General features: G+C 38.8%; 1 protein-coding gene across 8 annotated transcripts in view; it reads right to left on the minus strand.

Moving 5' to 3' along the window:
* PDSS2 (decaprenyl diphosphate synthase subunit 2) overlaps positions 1-21,845 on the minus strand; it is a 288,051-nt gene that overhangs the window by 87,974 nt on the left and 178,232 nt on the right. Inside the window, exon 5 of one of the 8 annotated variants that reach the window (XR_014815641.1) lies at positions 20,904-21,052. The exons of the other annotated variants lie outside the window; for them this stretch is intronic. The gene's annotated coding sequence lies outside the window, so the exon portion shown is untranslated. Of the gene's footprint in view, positions 1-20,903; positions 21,053-21,845 lie in introns of those variants that run through there. 8 annotated transcript variants of the gene reach the window in all.

Below are 21,845 nucleotides of genomic sequence, written 5' to 3' on the forward strand. Positions count from 1 at the left end.
GCTAGCCAGCCTCTGTCTCTATTCTCCCTAGTCAGTTCTTGCTGAGATGAGTGGGAATGACCATGCTGAAGAGGGGTCAGGAGGGAGAAGGGAAGACTATTTTACAACACAAAGGCTTCATCAAGGGGTATCCTTAGGATGGGGAAAGTTCTGAACAGCTAGAGGGCAGCAGATAGTCTTCAGACGGGTTGCACAGTAGGAGCTGTAAGGAATGCTGAATAATTCTCTGAGATGAACAACAGCACTGAAGGGAAGCGTGGCTTGCACTGAGATGTGCAGTGTGAGTTGGTGCCCGACGTACCATGTAAATGTGCAATGGATGCAGTTCACTTAATTTTCGTGTGTGCTTACTATGCCAGGCATTATAGGTTTGAGAATTAGGTACTACTCCTTGATCTTTAGTAGAGGTTCAGCAAGGGAGAAACATAGTACATGGAAACTAGTTTGGTATGTGAAGAGAGCTATGCTTCCAATACAGTGAAGGGAGTGACTGGTTCTATTAAGGAAGGCTTCAGTGGGGGAACTATTAGCTGAATCTAGTTCTGGATAATAAACTGGAATTAGATACGAAGATAAGGTCCGAGATGACTTTGGGGCATCGATATTAGTTCCATATTGTTGAATCATACAGTGGGAGAAGCAGGTGAAGAAAAATGAGACTAGTCAGGGAGGTAAGAGGCCCAGAGGGTAGGATCTTATTATTTAGGTACTATGAAACTATCTTCAGCAGGAAATTATATGATTACATGTGCAAGTAGGTGGATTGCTCCAGAGGCAGTTTGGACTGGAGGGGGACCAATTGGAAGATCCATTTAGGGGTGAAGTTATATTACAGGTGAGGAGGGATGATACAAAGTGGTGGCCAGTGGGAGTGGAGAGCAAGAAAAATCTGAGCTGCTCTAAAAGTGAAAAGCAATAGCTCCCTGCTATGGACACAACAGTTTCTCACTGAGGATCCACTCTTTACTAAGAAACCCTAATTTTGTTCAGGTAGTCACTGCCCTTGACAATGATTAATTTAGGAGGGGCACGTGATCCAATTCTAGGCACTAGGATGTGAGGAAAGTCTACCTTAGAGCTCCTAGAAAGAGACCCAGGTAAAAGTGGTAACTGTGGATGCTGCTCTATCTTATGAAACACCCAGGACTGTAGCCAAACTGCCACAGGTTTGATAATAAAGAGGACACTAGGAAGCAGAGCAGAGAGGAAAACCTTGATATCTGGAATTGTCATGTAAACTGTCCCTTAATGCCTGACTGCCTCTGCGTGTTCAGTAAGAGTAAAATGTTTTTTGTTTTTGTTTTTGTTTTTTTTTTTTTTTTTTTGCAGCTGAAAGCATTCCAGTGAACTCAATCCTTAAGATGAAAGATGCTTACACCACATGAAGTCTATGCATGCTAATATTAACAAACTACTAAAACATTTTAGGAAGAATTTCCTTAGGATGGAGTATTAGTTACCTATTGCCGCATAATAAATTACCCACAAATTTAGCATCTTAAAACAACATTTATTATCTCAGAATTCCTGAGGATTAGGAATCTATGAATGGTTTAGCTGGCTGGTTATGGCTCAGGACTTCTCATGAGGTTGCAGCCCAGTTTAGCTTGGGCTAGAGTCAAATAAAGGGTGGAGAATCCACTCCCAAGCTCACTCAGGTGGTTGTTAGCAGTAGGCGCTAGTTCCTGGACACGTGGGCCACTCTGTAGGACTGCTCACATGACATGGTGGCTGGCTTCCCCAGAGCAAGTGACCCAGTAGAATGAGAGACAGTGAGGGCACACCTGGGAAGGAAGCTTCACAGTCTTTCATAACCTAATTTTGGAAGCAACACACCATCAATTCTGCTTATGCTATTGGTCACACAGTACAACTGGTCACAACCCAGTGCAATATGGGAGGGAATTAGACAAGGAATACTAGGAGGTGGAGCTCCTTGGGGGCCATCCTAGAAGATGCCTACTATAGACAGATTCTACGATTAGAATTACTGTATCAATGGATCTGGACATTTTAAAGTTTCTTAAAACATTCTGCAAGCTGTTTTATAGAAAGATTCTTCTGATATGCACAATGACCAGCTATGTTTGAGACTGTCTTGTCACTGAGTAGAATTATTTACTTATGCATTTAACAGGTGAAAAGTGGCATTTCATTTAAAAATGGGAAGTAATTTCATTGATTAGCCATTTTTATTTCCTCTATTTATCTACTGTTAAAGATTTACCGAGTATCATCTATGTACAAGGCATTGACTTAGGCGTTCAAGCCAGTGAGCAAAATCAGAGAGTCCTTGCACTCATACTAGTCTAGTAGGGAAGCCAGACAATCAGATAATGACACAGACAAATACATAACTGCAAACTGATGTACTTCCAATGGGGAAAATGAACATACTTTTATGACAGCAGTAATAAAAGAACCTGACTGAGACTGTGGCTTTGGGGGATAGTTTCCTTGAGGAAATGAAACTGAGCTGATGCAGGAAGGATGAATAAGGGAAAAGCAGTAAAGATGGACAAGTATGCAAGGATTGCACATGAGGTCACGAGGGCTACACATACTAAGGAGAATGATAGGTCTGAGGAATCAGGCAGAGGCTATTGGAGCTGATAATGAGACAGTGAGGGTAAAAATGGTAGAAAGCAAGGGTGGAGAAATGGACTGAGTCAGACTATGCAGTCTTCTTCAGTATTTGTCTTTACCCATAGAGTGATGGGAAGTTACCGGGGGTTGAAATGAAGGCATAGTAGCATCAGAGTAGCATCTTGAGATCTTGGTAGTAGTGTAGTGGAAAAAAGACGAGAAGAGGGGAAGATTGTATCCACGGAGGCAAAGGAAGAGGTTATGGGAATAGTTCAGGCAAGAGATGATGGCATCTTGGACTATGTTAAAGGGGTGGGCTTGGTGTAAAGCCAGGCTGCAGCCTGTGCTATTGACCGTGGGGGAGTGAGGACATCAACAAGGTGCTGCCCTCAACTACTGTTATGGACCAACTGTATTCATATGTCAAAGCCCGAACTGCCAGTGTGTTTATATTCAGAGCAAGGAAGTAATTAAGGCTAGAAGAAGTCATAAGGGTGGGGATTAGTATCCTCATAAAGAGAGACACCAGAGAGCTTGCTTGGTGCTCCTTCCACCATGCAGTGAGAAGGCAGTCATCTGAAAATCAGGAAGACAGTGCTCAACAGAAACTGAATTGCTAGAACGTTCATCTTGGATTTCTTATTTTCAGAATGATGAGAAAATAAATTTCTGTTGTTTAAGCCCCTCAGTCTTTGGTATTGTGTCATGGTGGCCTGAGCTGACTAAAATAGCTACCTTCTCTATAAATGTTAGGATTCAGTGATTTTTTGTTTGTTTGTTTGTTTGTTTTTTTCTTTGTCTTTTGAGGGTCGCACCCTTGGCATATGGAAATTCCCAGGCTAGGGATCTAATCAGAGCTGTTGCCGCTGGCCTATGCAGAGCCACAGCAACGCCAGATCCGAGCTGTGTCTGCAACCTACACCATAGCTCACAGCAACACCAGATCCTTGACCCACTGATTGAGGCCAGGGATTAAACCAGCGACTTCATGGTTCCTAGTTGGATTCGTTTCTGCTGCACCACAACAGGAACTCCAGTGATGGGTGTTTTTGTTTTTTTTTGGCTGTGCTCGTGGCATGTGGAATTTTCCATGCCAGGGACTAAACTTGTACCACAGCAGTGACCCGAGCCACTGAAGCAACAATGCTGGATCCTTAGCTCACTAAGCTACACAGTAAATCCCAATCAGTGATGTTTTGAAAGTATACTTAGATGTTCCTTCCAACATCTTTTTGGCATGGTCTTAACAATCCTCATGTTGGAAAGATCTATATTCTAGTTATCTCTTTCTGTGTAACAAACCACCCCAAAACTTAGTGGCAAAAACAATCACCATTTTAGTAAGACCACAGATTCTGTGGGTAAGAATTCGGGAAGGGAACAGAAAAGATAGCTTGTCTCTGTGCCATGATGTCTGGGGTTTCAGTGGGGAAGACTTAAAAAGCTAGGGATGATTCAAAGGGCTAGGGCTGGAACAGCTGAGTTATCAGGGATCCACTTCCAATAAAATGGCTTATCCACCCACACATCAAACAGGCCCATCTAGGATGGATGAATGGAGTACCTACCGGTGGTCCCTCATAGTCTAGTGGTTAAGTTCTGAGACGAGCAGACAGGGGAGTGTTTCAAGAGAGTAACTCTAAGAAACTCTTTTATGGACCAGTCTGAGAATTCAGGCAACATCACTTCTACTGTACTCTATCGATTGAGGCACTGTTTTTTTTTTGTTTTGTTTTGTTTTGTTTTTTGTCTTTTTAAGGCTGCACCTGTGGCAGATGGAAGTTCCCAGGCTTGGGGTCGAATCAGAGCTGTAGCTGCCGGCCTACACTACAGCCACAGCCACAGCAATGCCAGATCCAAGCCACATCTGCGACCTACACCACAGCTCATTTAACCCACTAAGCAAGGCAGATTGAGGCACTTATAATCCCAGTAAGGTTCAGGGGAAAGGGTCATAGATCCTCACCACTCAATAGGAGGTGATGGAAGAAGAGTTAAAACATGTGTGGGGAGTTCCTGTTGTGGCTCAGTGGTAACGACTAATATCCATGCGGATTCGGCTTTGATCCCTGGCCTCACTCAGTGGGTTAAGTATCCAGCATTGCCATGAGCTGTGGTGTAGGTGGCAGATGTGGCTAGGATCCTGAGTTGCTGTAGCTGTGGCACAGACCAGCAGCTGTAGCTCTGATTTGACCCCTAGTCTGGGAACTCCCATATGCTGCAGGTGTGGCCCACAAAAAAAAAAAAAAAAAGTGTGGGCTTTTTTTGGGGTTTTAACCACCACACTCTACAACTGTGCTCAGGAGAGCAGCTTGCTTTCTCTGCTTCCTCCCAGTTATCCTCCTGGCTAAGTTGTTAAGGAGAGGGAATAAGGCAGCCATGGGGCTGAGCCTGGTGAGGGGCATAAGTATTAAGAATGACTCATAAGTTTTTATTTTTAATAATAATATGTAAATTTATTGAACACCTGTTATATGTTGGATTGAACAACTTGGTGAGTATGCATCCTTGTACCTATTTTATCTTATTTTCATTTCTTAACATTTTATTGAATTTGCTGATTTACAAGGTTGTGATAATTTCTGCTGTACCACAAAGTGAGGGGTGACTCAGGTTTTTGATGTGAGAATTTGGATGAATGGTGGTGCTCTTCGTGAAGACAGAGAACAATGGGCTAGGTGTGGAGAGAAAGATTATAGATTTGGTCTTATATGTACTGAGTCTGAGATGCCTGTGACACCTCCAGGTAGAAATATTGAATAAGCAGCAAAATATTCAGCTCTGCAGCTGAGGAGTGATCTGGGACAGAGATTAAATTGGGACTCACTGGCAGATATATAAAGGTAATTGAAGGCTTGGGCTTCATTTTCTGAATGGTCTATTCTTGTCTCGTGATCAAAATGGTATTCTATTAAACATTTTACAAGCTTGATAGTGATGTTTCATCTCTCAGGCAAATAAACTGCCTTTTACGATGTTTTGCTGCAATAGCTGTCAGTGAGTGACCTGGAATACCTCTAAATGGCGTACAAATTCAATTTAAACATTTATCAAATAAAAACCTTCACCAACCAAACCCACTCAAACTTGAGGGCCTACTTAATGGAAAGGGCCATTATCTACACTAAGCTTTCTCAGTTACCAATAGCTTTTCTGCCTTCTCAGTATCTGCATCAAGCTTTGCCTTCTCACCTTTGCACATCTAACCTAATACTCCAATATTTGATTTCTAATATGCTTACTTCACAATACATTTGTTGTTTTTTCCTTTTAATAAAAATATCTCATGGATTAAAAAAATACAGACAGTACTATTTTTTAAATGTGGTAGTGGGCACCTAGGTATTTTATTTTATTTTTGTTCTTTAAACTATATATATATATATCTGTCATTTACACTCTTTTATATGCTTGATACATTACATAATTTAAAAAAATTTAAGCCATACTCAATAGCCTTTAAATCTGAATAAACTCAACATTTTTATTTGCAACAAACGATTTAAAACTATGTCTACTGTATGAAAAAAAGGATGTTAGTAAAATTACAGGTATTTATTATTACCTCCACCAGCATCTTCAAAGTCTTGGATATGTGAGCGATATAAGTTTGAACAGATGCCCAGAAAACAATAAAACACGACATGGCATGTTTTATTAGCTCGTCAATACATGCCTTGGGCATAATGTGAGGGACCGGTTGTGAGTAAATGTACCAATGAAATACACCCCGGAGTGTATTAATGCTTTTATACTGGGTTCCCCGTTTCACTTTTTTTTTTTTCTCCTTTGGGGGCACGTATTTATTATTATTATTATTTTTAATTACTCAATGAATTTTACTACATTTATAGTTGTACAATGATCATCACAAACTGTTTCACTTTTAAACCTCTTAAAATATGTTCTCTTTTAAAGCTAGTTTTTACATGTACCTATATTTGGGGTATTTTCTACTTCAAAGAAAGGAAAATAAAATTTTCCTATTTCTAATCTCTAAAAGAAAACTTTCAATGTGAACTCCCTTTGATAAAGTTAGTTAGCTTCTTTGAACTCAAACTCACTGATTTCCCCTCTTTAGTCAACCACCCACCCCTGGCCACCTTCACCCATTTTTATGGGAATAGTCTGCAAAGCTCTGAATTGTCTATCATTACTCTGTGCTTCTATTTGTACACTGTACAATAATGTTCCATATAAAACACTGAAGATGAGGGGGCTGGGGGAGAGATAAATAAGGAGTTTGGGATTAACATATTCACACTACTATATATAAAACAGATAACCAACAAGGACCTGCTGTATAGCCCCGGGAACGTCTTGTAATAATCTATAAGGGAAAAGAAACTGAAAAAAAATAGATGTATATGTATGTATAACTGGGTCATTCTGCTGAACACTTGAAACTAACACAACATTGTAAATAAACTATACTTCAATTAAAAAAAGGGGGGGAGCAATACCATGAGACACCAGAGAAACAAACACAGAACTGAAGAACTCTTTTAAAGAAGAATAAGCAGGAGTTCCCGTTGTGGCGCAGTGGTTAACGAATCCGATTAGGAACCATGAGGTTGCGGGTTCGGTCCCTGCCCTTGCTCAGAGGGTTAACGATCCGGCGTTGCCGTGAGCTGTGGTGTAGGTTGCAGACGCGGCTTGGATCCCGCGTTGCTGTGGCTCTGGCGTAGGCCGGTGGCTACAGCTCCGATTCAACCCCTAGCCTGGGAACCTCCATATGCCGTGGGAGCGGCCCAAGAAATAGCAACAACAACAACAAAAGACAAAAAGACAAAAGACAAAAAAAAAAAAAAAAAAAAGAAGAATAAGCAGTTATGGCAACTCAACGGATGATTAAATTGGAGAATTTTGAATTTTCCAAAAACTAAGAGGGGCTATAAATCAGCCACAATATTTAGCACATGCTCTCAGCCAGATAAACAAACCTCAAAAAATTCAGCTCATATCTATACATAACTACAAATTGGGTAGAATTATAACAAAGATCCCAGTAATTCTTATAAATAGCAGCCTTACCCCATCTTTTAATATCTTATAGTAAGATTTATTTTGGTATTTAAAATAAGTTACAGGGCAAAACAAAAAACAGACAAACAAAAACACTGCAGTCCTCTGGCTGCCTGAGGACAGACTGCCATCATGAACAACATGGTAACTATCCTAATCGTTTTCAGATTCTTGTTGGAAGTGCATGATCAACAAATTACTTCAGTGAAAACACATGATCATTGATGATCTTCTTCCTGGGAAGGCAGTAATGCCCAAGACAGAAATTTTGGCGAAGTTTTCTAAAATGTACAAAACCACACTTGTGATCATCTCTGTTTTTTCATTTGTTTTTGCTTTTTAGGGCTGCATGTGTGGCATGTGGAAGTTCCCAGGATAGGGGTTGAATTGGAGCTGCAGCTGCCAGCCTATGCCATAGACACAGCAAAGTGGGATTTGAGCCACATCTGTGACCTACACCACAGTTCACAGCAATGCCAGATCCTTATCTTACTGAGGGAGGCCAGAGATTGAACCCTCAGGCTGGGTCTGAAACTCGCTTAGGCACAATGAGAACTCATCTTTGAATCTGGATTCAAAAAACCCATTTTGGTAGTGGCAAGATACCTGGCTTCAGCATGACTTACAATTCAGGAAGCCAAACGCAGATTTGTAAGCCTTTCTTTAGGAGAAGAAAAGGATTTCAAGAAACCAGTAAAAGGAACACAAAAACAGACTGAAGAAAGCTGGTGCTGGTGATGAAAGAACATACACATTCTGCAATGACTTTGTGGTGACTGTGCAGACGTTTTCTAAGAGAATTAATAAACTATAGAAACTTTATGAAAAGCACAAAAAAATCATAGGTGCTTCATGAACAGTCCTGACATGGATTTCCTGAAATTCCAAACACCAAACTTCTGTTCTCTCCAGCCAGGGGACAGTTGGCACTGCAGTTATTAAGTGGGCCCTAGCCCCTAGGAGACAGGGCTTTGGTCTTCAGGTCAAAAGCCTCCTGTTAGCTCCTCAAACCAGAATCCTAGTGATGGGTGTGGCCTAGACCTTCAGGTCCCAGGGATTCTCTGACTCCATCTGACTCTAGTTCACTATTGATAAAGATGCCCCCCAGACTCGGTGGCTTCAAACAATAATCACTTATTATCACTCACATGTCTGTGCATCAGCCGGGATTCAGCTAATCTAGACTGGTAGCTCTGCTTCTCACTGCATGTCTCTGGGTTGGCTGGAGAGGCTCTGTTCCAAGTGTCTCATTCCTCTTGGACCAACAGTCTAGCCAGGGCACGTTTTTCTCATGGTGATGAAAGAGGCCCAGGAGAGCCTCTTACTGATCAAAGCAAATCAGATGGCTGAGCTCAGTGTTAAGGGCGTATAAGAACACTCTGCCCTTAGTAGGAGGGCATCACAGTTACATGGCAAAGGACATGGATGTGTAGATTAGTTATCTACTGCTCCATAATAAATTACCCCAAACTTAGTGGCTTAAAACAACAGTAAAGATTTATTGTGTCTCATAATTTCCATGGGCCAGGAATTCAGGAATAGCTCAGCTTGGGGGTTCTCCTGAAAGGCCAGAAACACTACATTTTGCAGACAAAGAGACTGAATGAACCTGTACAAATATCCTATGTCTCTACTGTCGAATACTTTTTAAAGTGTATTTTTATGTTTTAATGCAATACATTATATGGGAAAATGCTATTTAGAGGGTTCTTAGCACCCAAATAAAAGACTGTGATGAGTAAAGAAAAGATTAAGAGGTGGTGAACGCTGACTCAATTCCACAAAATACACAGTAAGCAAGTAATAAAACAGGAGACAAAATTGCAAATCACTTTATAAGTTGAGAGATAGGATACCTGCTGAATTCTTGGGCCCCTGCCCTGCACTTGTTTCCATTGCCAACAATCTTGTCTGTTGCCTCACACCTGTGTTATTTCAACACTCTTCCATCTGGTTTCTCTGCTTCTAACTTATCTGGCTTCCAATTTATCACATTCACAGCTTCTACAATAATCTTTATCAAAGATCTTCTCTTTGTGTAAGATCCTATGGTGCTTTCCTTCTGCTTACCACCTTAAATCCAAACTCCCCAATACCAGTGTTTAAGATCTGTCCATTGATTCACTGATCCTTTTAAAAATTATCACCGTTTCCTAGCAAGTGCCCTTTGCTCCAGTTCCAAATGTAGCTTTGTCTCCGTCTAAGCTCTCAATACACATGTAGCTGATTTGTCCAGCACAGCTGTTAGCACATAATAGGTACTCATTAACATTTGTTGAGTGAGCAAATCTAGAGTAATAACTAAGTAACCCTAAAACAAAACTATGTTTCTCTTAGTTCTATTTGAACCTGTGTTCAAAGCACCTTCATGTCACATATATTTTCACAATACCTGTGCGCCTCTCTGAACTTACCTCCAACCAGTTTTCTGTTTATCCATCCTGTTTCAGCTGGGTGGGCCTGCTTTCTATTTTTTGGACACATTAAGCGATTTCCTCTCCCAGGCCCATGCCTGAGCTGCTTTCTCTTCATGGAACACTTTTCCTCACCTCCCTCCACCCCCCCCTTTTTTTTTTTAACTAAAAAGAGTTTTTAGTAATTAAGTTTTTGTTATTCAGATCTCAACTTAAAAGATATTTCCTCAGAGAGGACTTCCATGAACATTCACTTTTTTTTTTTGGTCTTTTTGCCATTTCTTGGGCCGCTCCCGCGGCATATGGAGGTTCCCAGGCTAGGGGTCGAACTGGAGCTGCAGCTGCTGGCCTACAACACAGCCATAGCAACGTGGGATCCGAGCCACGTATGCAACCTACACCACAGCTCACGGCAGTGCCGGATCCTTAACCCACTGAGCAAGGGCAGGGACCGAACCTGCAACCTCATGGTTCCTAGTCGGATTCGTTAACCACTAAGCCACGACAGGAACTCCGAACATTCACTTTCAAGGAACTCCCTCAATCCTTCACCATCACTTCTGCCTATTTAGATCTTTGCTAGACAGTATTAGTTATTTCTCTCATTCATTTATGTGACTGTTTATAGTTGACCTCTCCACTAAGATGTAAGCTCCATGAGAACAAAGATGTCTTGTTCACTGAGCACTTGTACCACTAATGTTCGTCACAGAGCAGATGCTCAACAGATATGTTAAATGAATGAACATATCTGATCCCCTAGCCAATGCTCAAAGTCAATTTTCTGATCCCAATAAACTTCAACAACTTCTAATTCATTTCTACTATACCTTCTAAGAATCAACTTAAAAAAAAATTATCTCCCCCAAGAAGCTTTCCATGAAATAATGTTTATTCTTAATGCTGCATATTGACCTATATATTTAACTTGTATCATATAATTTGACATATGGTTGTACTGGTAAATTGCTCTCCAGTGGTTTCATGCACATGTTCTTCCTCTGATCTATAAGTATCATCAGACCCCTGAGAGTAGGAGTGCATTTTTTGCTGTAGCTTTGTTTGGAATGTTCTGATAGAACTTAGTGTGCTGTTGTGCACACAGCAGCAATTCAATACAAGTTTACTATAGGCATTTTACCAAAATGGCCTAATAAAGCTTTATGGCTAACACAGAATTCATGATAACAAGTAAACCAGAGTCCAGTGAGAAACATTTTATCTAGGTTTCCAAAATTCAATCTCTTTTATTATGTGACAGTATCAGGACACAGAATTTTTTTTTTTCTTTTTTTTTTTAGGGCCACACCCAAGGTTCCCAGGCTTGGGGTTGAAGAAGAGCTATAGCCACTGGCCTACACCACAGCCACAGCAACACGGGATCTGAGCTGTGTCTGCAACCTACACCACAGCTCAAAGCAATGCTGAATCCCTAACCTGCTGAGTGAGGCCAGGGTTTGAACCTGTGTCCTCATAGATGCTAGTCAGATTTGTTTCCCCTGAGCCATGATGGGAACTCCAGGACACAGAATAACACTCTGTCAGTTTTCCATCAAAAGAAACATCTTCACTGAGATACGAATTACTACATATCCTCAGATTTCTGAGTACATGCTAAGAGAATGTACTGTTTACAATTTTATGTTGAAGGTACTATTCATTGTACTTGCCAATACTCCTTACAAAAGGGCCCATCACACATATCCCTATTTGTTTAATTTTAGGAAAAAATTCCTATACAAGAGTTATTTGTAGGAGTTCCCGCTGTGGCTCAGTGATAATGAATCTGACTAGTATCCATGAGGATGTGGGTTCGATCCCTGGCCTCGCTTGGTGGGTGAACAACCCGGTGTTGCTGTGAGCTGTGGTGTCAGTCACAAATGTGGCTCAGATCCAGCATTGCTGTGGCTGTGGTGTAGGCCTCAGCTGCAGCTCAAGAAAATTATTTGTAGCATTAGTCATCAAATAATAAATTTAGAATATAAAATATTTCTCTTTCAGTCTTGGTTGGGAAGAAACCGTGTCAAATCCAAAATCCACTTGCAGTGTATCCTGGTAGTACTGATTACCATTTCTATCTACTTTGTAGTCTCCATTCTATTTTTATTTTTCTAAACTTTGTTTTTTTTTGTCTACCCAAACTCATTTACCTATAAGTTTACAAAGAGGAATTCCCACAGTATCTTCCTAGAGCTCTTGATTCTCTTTCTCATTTTGAGAGTCTGCTAGCACCTCAACATTATTCTGACATCAATTAAACTCATTTACTTCTCTCTATAACCAACCTTCTTTAAAAAAATGATCTCTTCTTTATTTTTTTAAGGCTACACCTGCAGCATATGGAAGTTCCTGGGCTAGGGGTTCAATCAGAGCACCAGTTTCAGCCTACACCACAGCCAAAGCAACACGGGATCTGAGCTGCATCTGCGACCTACACCACAACTTGTAGCAACGCCAGATCCTTAATGCACTGAGCCAGGCCAGGGATTGAACCTGCATCCTCATGGACACTATGTTGGGTTCCTGGCCCACTGAGCCACAGTGGCAACTCCAATAACCAATCCTCTTTTATGTCAAATTTATCATCAGTTTTTTGGTCAACCAGGTGAAAAACACTGGAGCCATTTTTGATTTCTTATTTTCATGGATGAAGTACCCAATGGACACACTAAAATAAGTGCTTTAGGGTACCAGCACCATAAAATTTATAGGGGGAAATGTTCATATCTGTTATTTTTTACAAGTCATTACTATGCACACCAAAAAGTAAAATTATGAGGACTGGCACTTCCAGCAAGATGGAACAATAGGATTGGATTACTCTCACAACTAGAATACTGTACAAAAATATATGAAATAAAAGCTTTTAAGCTATTTAAAATCAGTTAACAAGGGACAGTGACCTCCTGAGAAATGGGAAATAAACAAGCGTTACAATTGTTCCAGCTGGAGAGAATTGTTCCAGCCTGGAGAGAATGTCAGGTTGCAGTAGAACCTAAATAGTCTCCTTGAGTTGAGATGATGGATCTGCATGTCTAGAGAGGACAAATGGTTTGGAGTTAGGGCCCAGAGTTCACAATACAGAGTATTTAAGAAAAGAGAGCTGCACAGAGCTCTGGAGGTATACAGAGGGTTTCTCTGAAGTCTTCAGCTGAGTATTGCCAATACATGGGTGCAAAGAAACTTTCAAAGTCTGGGAAAAGAATCATTCAGAAGGTAAGAAGGGAACAATCCCTAGAGCTCACACAGGTCCGGGAACAGTTCCTGTTTCCACCAGTTGGAGTGGAAAAACTTGTAATTTACAGCTATGAGTAGGGTACTCTGAAGGGTTTGCTTTAGGAGTATGTAAAATTAGCCCTAGATTAAATGTGTTACTCTACTCCTGCAAAACAAAGCTGAAAGGATCAAATTGTTTCCAGGAACTTAACTGCCTTCCAGAAGAAAGTTCAAGAATATTTATAGAGACACAAAAAGATCTAGCATCCAACAAAATAAAATTCACAATGTCTGGCATCCAATCAAAAATAGCCAAGTGTGAAAAAAAAAAAGGAGGAAAATACAATGCATAATGAGGAATAAAATTGGTTAACTGAAATCACCTTAGAAATGACACAGATAACAGAATGAACAGATAGAGCTATTAAAACAGTTTTCATAACTGTATTCCACATGGTCTAGGAGCTAGAAGAAACACTGAGCATGTTAAGTAGAAACATAGAAGATATAAAATGATGAACTTGAATGCAAACCACTAAAAATTATCCAGAATAAAATGCAAAAAGAAAAATATGCAGAAAAAAAAGAATATAGCATCATCAGGCTCTGGGATAACTTCAAGCAGCCTCTTACATCTGTGATAGAAGACAGAGAAGGAAAGAATAAAAAAAATTTAAAGAAGTAATGACCCAAAAATATCAAAATTTGATAAAAACAATAAACTCACAGATCCAAGAAGCTCAGTGAACCACAAGCACAAGAAACATTAGGGGAAAAATAAAAAGGATCACCAAGCCATCATAATCTAATTGCTCAAAATCAGTGGTAAAAAGAAAATCATAAAAATAACCAGAGAAATTTAGGCATGTTATGTAAAGAGAAACAAACAATGACAGCAGCTGTTTTGTTGGAAATAATGTAAGTGAAAAGTAGTATCTTTAAAACATTGAAAGAAAAAAATTATCAATATTGAATTCTACATCCACTGAACTTATCTTTCAAAAGCAGGGTTGACCTAAAGACTCTTTCAGATATACAAAAGCTGAAAGAATTGATCACCAGCAGACCTGCACTATTAGCAATGTTAAAAGAAATCTTTTAGGGAGAAGAAAAATAATACCACATGGAAAGTTGGATCAACATAAAGAAATTAAAAGCACTGAAGATATTAACTATGTGGGTAAATATAAAAGATTTTTAAAAATGAAATCACTTTAAAATATAATTGAATGTTTAAAGCAAAAATAGTAACAATGTATTGTGGGATTTACAATATATATGGAAGTAAAATGAATGACAATGATAACCTAAAACCTGGGAGGGAAGAAACAGAAATAAACTTTTGTAAGGTTCTTACACTATAAGGAAAGGTACACTCTCACTTGAAGATAGAGTGTTATACGTTCAAGATGCATATTATAAACTCAATAGCAACCACTAAAAAAAATGCATCAAAGATTTATAGCTAAAGGAGTTCCCATCATGACACAGTGGTTAACGAATCCAACTAAGAACCATGAGGTTGCAGGTTCGGTCCCTGGCCTCGCTCAGTGGGTTAAGGATCTGGCGTTGCCATAAGCTGTGGTGTAGGTCGCAGACATGGCTCGGATCCCGAGTTGCTGTGGTTCTGGCGTAGGCCAGCGGCTACAGCTCCGATTAGACCCCTAGCCTGGAAACCTCCATATGCCTTGGAAGTAGCCCTAGAAAAGGCAAAAAGACAAAAAGACAAAAAAAAAAAAAAAAAAAAGACAAAAAAAAATTTATAGCTAATAGGTTAAAAAAGGAGACAAAATGGCATCATGTAAAATAACTTAGGAGTTCCTGTCGTAGCTTAGTGGTTAACAAATAAGACTAGTATCCATGAGGACGTGGGTTCAATCCCTGGCCTCGCTCAGTGGGTTAAGGATCAGGCATTGTAGCGAGCTGTGGTATAGGTCACAGACTCTGCTTGGATCCCAAGTTGCTGTGGCTGTGGTGTAGGCTGACAGCTGTCACTCTGATTCGACTCCTGGCCTGGGAACTTCCATATGCCGTGGGTGCAGCCCTAAAAAGAAAAAAAAAAAAAAACAAAAAAAAAACCTAAAAGAAGGCAGAAAAAGGGAAGAAAGAACAAATGAAACAAATGAAAAATAAATAATAAGATGGCAGATACAAACTGAACCATACTAATAAACATTCAATGTAAATGGTCTAAACACACAAATTAAAAGGTAGAGATTGCAGACTGGATAAAAGAGCAAAATTCTGCATGTTAGAAGCCCATTTTAAATATAAAAACATAAAAGTACAGGAAAAATACATACCATGTTAACTTTAATCAAAGAAAGCTGAAGTGGTTATATTAATATCAGAAAAAGTAGCTAATAAAGAAAATATAAAGAATATTATCAGAGATTAAAAAGGTCAATTAACAACAAAGGGATGAATCATCAAGATAACTTAATGATTCTTCAGGTTAATGTGCCTAAAGTAGAACTTCAAAATATATGAAGGAAAAACTGTCAGAACTGCAGGAAGAAATGGAAAAATCCACAATTATAGTCAGAGACTATAACAACTTTCAGTAATTAATAGAACAAGCAGAACAAAAATAATTATAGATATAGAAGACTTTAAGAACACTATCAATGACTTAGTTGATAATTATAGAACATTCTAAGAAATAATAGCAGAATGCATACTCTTTTTAAGAGAATATAAAACAATTACCAGGGTGGATCATATTTGTGGCATAAAACAATTCTCAATAAATTTAAAATAATTTAAATCATATAAAATATGTTTCCTAACTACAATGGTATTATAAATCAATAAGAGGAAGACATCTGGAAAATCTCAAATATTTGGTAACAATATCTGGAAACCTTTTAAATAATCTCTGAGTATAAAGGATGAGAATCAAAAGAGAAATTAAGTATTTTGAACTGAATGGAAATGAAAACACCATAATGGAAATCTGTGGGATGCCACTGAACAGGCACTTACGAGGAAATTTATTGTATTAAATGCTGTATTGAAAAGAAATCAGTCTCAAATAAATGATTTCAGCTTAAAAAAATAGAAAATCAGGGAGGAAGTAAAACCAAAGCAATTAGAAGAGAAAAGATTATAAAACGCAGAGTGAGGAGTTCCTGTCATGGCCCAGTGGTTAACAAATCCAACTGGAACCGTGAGGTTGCGGGTTCGATCCCTGGCCTTGCTCAGGGGGTTAAGGATCAGGCGCTGCTGTGAGCTGTGGTGTAGGTCACAGACACAGCTCGGATCCCATGTTGCTGTGGCTCTGGCGTAGGCCGGCGGCTACAGCTCCGATTAGACCCCTAGCCTGGGACCCTCCATATGCCTCGGGAGTGGCCCTGGAAAAGGCAAAAAGACAAAACAGCAACAGCAACAACAACAACAAAAAAACACGGAGTGAAATTCAATGTAAAAGAAAGGAGAAAAATAGAGAAAAATCAATGAAAACAAAAGCTGGTTCTTAGAAATCAATAATATTGTTAAAACTCTAGGAAAATGAAAGAAGGTATAAATTATTAATATCAGAAATGAGAGGTGACACTTACAAATTCTACAGCTACTAAAAGGATAATATTCCAATAAATTTGACAATTTAAATGAAGCAAATGGTTTCCTTTCAGGACACAAACCACCAAAATTCACTGAAGAAGTAACACATAAACCTAAATAGTGTGATACTTTTGAAGCAAGTGAATTTGCAGTAAAAAAAAAAAAATCATTCCCACAAAGAAAGATCTAAATGGATTCCTAGTGAATTTTAGCAAACATTTAAGGAAGAAATAGTACTAATTCTATACAAATTCTTTCAAAAAGTTGAAAAGGAACAAATATTTCCCAATTCATTTTGAGGCCAGAATTATCTTTTTTTCCAGCTGCACCTGCAGCATATGTAAGTCCCTTAGCCAGGGACAGAATCCAAGCTGAAGGTATGAACTATGCCACGGCTACAGCAATGCCAAATCCTTAACCCACCATGCAGGGCCAGGATCAAACTAGTGCCTTCACAGAGAGGAACTGGATCACTAAGCCACTGTGCCACAGTGGGAAATCCAAGGCCAGAATTTATCTTGATACACCAAAGACATTATAAAGAATTGAAAATAACAGACTGATATCCCTCATAAACATAAATTCAAACATTAATGAAATTTTAGCATATCAAATTCAACAATATATACAAAGGAGACTGCATCATCATTATCAAGTGGGGTTTATTCTAGGAATGCAAGGCTGGTTTAACATTTGAAAAGCAATCAATTAATTCATCATATTAACAGCTTAAAAAAGAAGATCCCAAAAGAGAAAAAACTAGAAAAGAAAAACATGATCACCTCAATAACTGCAGAAATAAAAACAGTCAAAATCTAACATTAATTCCTGATTTAAAACCCTTGGGGAGTTCCTGTCGTGGCGCAGTGGTTAACGAATCCGACTAGGAACCATGAGGTTGCGGGTTCGGTCCCTGCCCTTGCTCAGTGGGTTAACGATCCGGCGTTGCCGTGAGCTGTGGTGTAGGTTGCAGACGCGGCTCGGATCCCATGTTGCTGTGGCTCTGGCGTAGGCCGGTGGCTACAGTTCCGATTCAACCCCTAGCCTGGGAACCTCCATATGCCGTGGGAGCGGCCCAAGAAATAGCAACAACAACAACAACAACAAAAAAGACAAAAAGACAAAAAAAAAAAAAAAAAAAAAAAAAAAAAACTCTTGGAAAATTAGCAATATAAGGGAACATCTTCCCTAATCAAGAGCCTCTACTCAAACAAAAACAAAAACGTACAGCTTATATCACACTTAATGGTGGTAAAATACTGAATGTTTTCCTCCTAGCATTAGGAGCAAGGCAAAGATGCCCATCCTTACCACTTCAACATTATATTGGAGGGTCTAGTTGTTGCATCTTGGATTTGATTTCATCCCACATACAAACTAATGAGTTAGCCTGTTACTGTTTTGTGGATGTTAACAGAACACACAAGACTCCTGGCTCAGAGATATAGGGCTTTATTATTTATGGCACAGCAAGAAGCATGTGTGTTAGCATAAGTATGTTGGTTACCCTGGACCCCAAGTCCTACAGGGGCAATGCAATGGGCTCAGATGAATGCTATAATATCAGTGGATTTATGTTACAGCTAAAGAACACTAAGTTTGGGGGGGGGGGTCCACTGCTTTGGCAGAAGCAATAAGCAAGGAGTGATGGATATGTTTACTATCTTGATGGTGATGATAGCTTCATTGGTGCACACGTATATCAAAACATATCAGATTGTGTATTTTAAATATTTGCAGTTTACTGTACATCAATAAAGCTGTCAAAAAATCAGAAGAAATTCCATTCTAAGCATTCTAGGCCTTTCTATAACATTAACAAATATTTTTGGGCTACTGCTAATGTTCTAGGCACTGTGCTGGTACTGGGAATACAATGGTAAACAAAATCCCTCCTCCTATGGAGCTTCTACTCTTGGAGGAGGAGACTGAAAATAAAACAGTAAGAAAAACATCAGATGGTGATAACTGATTAAGATAAAGAGAATTAAGTAGGGTGGCTACTTTAGATTGGGGGGGTGGTCTCTCTGAGAAGACGATATTGATGTAGAGATATGAATAACAAGAAAGGGCTAACCACACTGAAATGGGAGAAGAATCCCTCTGACTCTCATTATTTTGGCTTTCCCAACTGTTCTCATCTCCCTCCAATCTCCTGTAAGCCACTGCTGAATTAACTTTCCCAAAGGTTGACATGATCATGTAATTACTTTGTTAAAAAACTTTCACTGTCTCTTACCTCAATGACGAAATATATTAGGTCGACATTCTGGCATGATGAGTCTTCATATACATGACAAAGCCTACCTTTCCAGTCTTCACACTATTCCTTTATTCTTACATGGAGGAAGCCCTGATCTTAAGTATGTTTCTCCACTTTTGATCCTGCTGTCTCCTCTGTTTAGAATACCATCATTCTCTTCAAGGAGACCATCAGTAGACATCCTTCCTATTCTTAAATGTCCATCTCAAATATCACATTCTCCTTAATATATTTCCTGATTTCCTCAACCGGATGTAATTTCTGTCCCTCCCCTTATATTTCTCAATGGGAAAAACTCATCATGCTCATCTATTTATTATATTTTACATGGTGACATAGAAATATCATTATTTTTATGTTTCATCTGAAAGCTGAATGAAAGCCAAAAAACAGGTAAGCATATAGATAATATAAATTAGTGGACAGAAGTGATCTTGCCCCCACAAAAATAATGATACTCCTCATATGAGAATAATCTACTAAAATATAATGTGTTTAATTAGAAAAAAATAGAATAGATTTTTAAGTTTCAGTGAATCTATTAACAACCAGTTCTTTTCTAAGAGAACTGAATTCTCTTTAAAACCCTCTTACTTTCCTGAAACTGGGACCAAGCTAACATTAGCAGAATCTCTGAAAATAGGGAAGAAGAATGCTATTCGCCATCTCAAAACCAACATGAGTTGAAGACACATCCCTTGTAGAGAACCTTGATTAGATTCCTAAGGAGAGAGCAGGAGTGGATGGGAAATAAAAAAAAATCAGAAAAAGAGTGTATTGGGGTCCTCCAGATCTCCCCTAGGTTTGATGATTTGCTAGGAGGATACACAGGATTTAGCAATAACTGAACTTACAGGTATGGTTTTTATAGCAAAACGACACAAAGTAAAACCAGCAAAGGAAAAAGTGCATGAGATAAAGTCTGCAGTAAACCAGGTATAAGGTATAAGTTCTTCTACCAGTGGAGTCATACTGGGTGTGAGTAACTCCTCCAAGAATTAAAGCAAATGAAAACACATGTGGGAGTTCCTGCTGCGGCTCAGTGAGTTAGGAACCCAATGTTGTTTCTGTGAGAATTTGGGTTTGATCCCTGGTCTCACTCAGTGGGTTAAGATTCTGGTGCTGCTGCAGGTTGCAGTGCAGGTTGCAGTGTGGCTCTGATCTAGTGTTGCCATGGCTATGGCACAGGCTGCAGGTATAGCTCCAATTCGATCCTGGCCTGTAACTTATGACATGGGTGCAGCCGTTTAAAAAAAAAAAAAAAAAAAAAAGAAAAAGAAAAGAAAAGAAAAGAAAACGCATGTGAAATGTTGTCTAGCAGGGCAATTCATTGGAGATGCAGTACTCAGGTTTTTTGTTGGGGTTGGTTATGTAGGCATCCTCTGCCTAGCACGTACCAAAATTTCATATTCCCAGGAGGAAAGCAGGGGATCAGTATAAAACACATTATTTGCAGAAACAGTTTAGGTATAGTTAGTTGCCTTTATAAGTTAAAGAATGGTGGAAACATTTCTAAAATTCAAGTTCCTAGACCCTAGCCAATGGCCAACTTTATAAGCAAAAATTTTTTAAGGACAGAAATCCTTATTAGAAGAGGATTTTTTACATAAGGATATATTGAAAATATTCTTTTTTATTAAAGAATCTCACTTTCAGAATTTTTTAGCAAATAGTATGAAACAGAGCAAAGTTATACTCTAAAATGTTCATCACAATGCTTTTTAAAGGAAAAAAAGTAAATAACATGTGTCTAAAAACTGTGGAATGGTTCAGTAAATTATAGTACAGCAGTATGAAGAAATACTACATAACATTAAAATTATATTTTTGAAGACTTTTTCTTTTTTCGGTCTTTTTAGGGCCGCACCTGCAACACTTGGAGGTTCCAGGCTAGGGGTTGAATAGAAGCTGTAGCCACTGGCCTACACCACAGCTCACAGCAACAATAGATCCTTAACCCACTGAGTGAGGCCAGGGATCGAACCTGCATCCTCATGAGTGCTAGTCAGATTCATTTCTGCTGCGCCACGATGGGAACTCCTGAAGACTTTTAATAATAAAAATGACTATCCTGGGAAGTTAATGGGGACAAAAACCCTATATATACAATAATAACTCAAAAATAAAAATATAGAATGAAATCTAGAGGAAATACATTAAAATGTAGTCATGATTCTTTTTAAAAAAATTGTTAAAAAATTTTACTGAAGTATAGTTGGTTTACAATGTTATGTTAATTTCTGCTGTACAATGAAGTGATTCAGTTATACATAAATGCTTATCCATTCTTTTTCAGATTCTTTTCCCATATAGGTTATGATTAATTTCTGGGGGATGGCTTATATAAAATAACTTTTATTTTCCTCTTGATCTTTTTCCATGCTTTCAAATTTTATTTAATGAACACATATTTACTTTTCTAACTAGAAAACAAGTTATAATAATAAGATAATTGTGTTAAAAAGATTTTAGACATAACAGTTTATGGAGTCAAGCCAAATCTACTAAAATGTAAACTATTTAGTGTACACAATGAGTAATATGAATATAATATATAAAGCAGAGCTTGACTAGATAACTCTTAGAATGGCAAACAACCATTTAAAATGAAAATTTTCTATTTAATGTGCTTCTTTAATTAGTTAACAACAAAGGAAAAATAGGTAGAGGGAGTGGAGATATTACAAACACTAAAGAGAGCACAATGACTAATTTTTTTGTATGTGTGTGTCTTTTTAGGGCCACACTCGCACCATATGAAGGTTTGAGGGCTAGGG

Source organism: Sus scrofa, chromosome 1 (assembly GCF_054392235.1).
Source record: "Sus scrofa isolate SSC_HxYL_T2T_F1_AM1 chromosome 1, Sscrofa_HxYL_maternal_Yorkshire_Landrace_v2.0, whole genome shotgun sequence".
Classification (NCBI taxonomy): domain Eukaryota; kingdom Metazoa; phylum Chordata; class Mammalia; order Artiodactyla; family Suidae; genus Sus; species Sus scrofa.